Raw genomic sequence first — 1,709 nt, 5'->3', positions numbered from 1 at the left:
AGAATCTGATAAATTCTGATAATTCCTAGCAGGATGATGGAAAGTATTCCTCTCCAAAAAGTGAACGTGAAAGTTGCTCAGTAGAGTCCCACTCTTTGTGACCCCATGGACTATACTGTCCATGAAACTCTTTTTTTTTTTTTTTAAACATTAATTAATTTTAATTGGGGGCCAATTACTTTACAATATTGTGGTGGTTTTGGCCATACATAGACATGTATCAGCCATGGGTGTACATGTGTCTTCCATCCTGAACCCCGCTCCCACCTCCCTCCCTAACCCATCCCTCAGGGTGGTCCTGTTTTTGGCTTTGAGGACCCTGTTTCATGCATCGAACTTGGACTGGTAGTCTATTTCACATATGGTAATATACACATTTCAATGCTGTTCTCTCAAATCATCCCACCCTTGCTTTCTCCCACAGAGTTCAAAAGTCCGTTTTTTACATCTGTGTCTCTTTTGCTGTCTCACATATAGGGTTATCATTACCATCTTTCTAAATTCCATATATACATGTTAATATACTGTATTGGTGTTTTTCTTTCTGACTTACTCTGTATAATAGGCTCCAGTTTCATTCAACTCATTAGCACTGATTCAAATGCATTCTTTTTAATAGCTGAGTAAAATTCCATTGTGTATATGAATCATATATACAATTTTCTTAAATTTCTTAAATATTTCAATTTTCTTAAATTTACTGAGGTTTGCTTTGTGACCTAAGATGTAGTCTATCCTAGAGAATGTTCTATGTGCACTTGAGAAGAAGGTGTATCCTGCATTTGGATGGAATGTCCTGAAGATATCAATGAGATCCATTTCATCTAATGTATCATCTAAGGCTTGTGTTTCCTTATTAATTTTCTGTTTTGATGATTGGTCCATTGGTGTGAGTGGGGTGTTAAAGTCTCCTACTGTTATTGTGTTACTGTCAATTCCTCCTTTTATGTTTGTTACAGTTTGTCTTATGTATTGAGCTGCTCCTATGTTGGGTGCATAGATATTTACAATTGTTATGGTTTCCTCTTGGATTGATCCCTTGATCATTGTGTAGTGTCCTTCCTTATCTCTTGTAATACTCTTTAAGATCTATTTTGTCTGATATGAGGATTGGTACTCCAGCTTTCTCTTGCTTCCCATTTTCATTGAATATATTTTTCCATCCTCTCACTTTCAGTCTATATGCATCTTTAGGTCTGAAGTGGGTTTATAGACAGCATATATATGGGTCATGTTTTTGTTTCCATTCAGCAATCTGTGTCTTATGGTTGTAGCATTTAATCCATTTACATTTAAAGTAATTATTGATATATATGTTCCTATTGCCATTTTCTTAATTGTTTGGGGATGATCTGTAGATCCTTTTTCTTCTCTTGTATTTCTTGACTATATAAGTCCCTTTAACATTTGTTGTAAAGTTGGTTTGACTGTACTGAATTCTCTTCTGCTTGCCTGAAAAGCTTTTTATTTCTCCATTAATTTTGAATGAGATCCTTTTTGGGTGCAGTAATCTTGGTTGTAGATTTTTCCCTTTCAGTACTTTAAATATATCCTGCCAGTCCCCTCTGGCCTGCAGAGTTTCTGCTGAAAGATCAGCTGTTGAGCGTATGGAGTTTCCCTTGTATGTTACCTGTTGCTTTTCCCTCTCTTCTTTTAATATTCTTTCTTTGTGTTTAGTCTTTGTTAGTTGGATTGGTATGTGTGTTGGT

This window comes from Bos taurus, chromosome 17 (assembly GCF_002263795.3).
Source record: "Bos taurus isolate L1 Dominette 01449 registration number 42190680 breed Hereford chromosome 17, ARS-UCD2.0, whole genome shotgun sequence".
Taxonomy (NCBI): Eukaryota; Metazoa; Chordata; class Mammalia; order Artiodactyla; family Bovidae; genus Bos; species Bos taurus.
Note: the sequence above shows the minus strand (reverse complement) of the source record.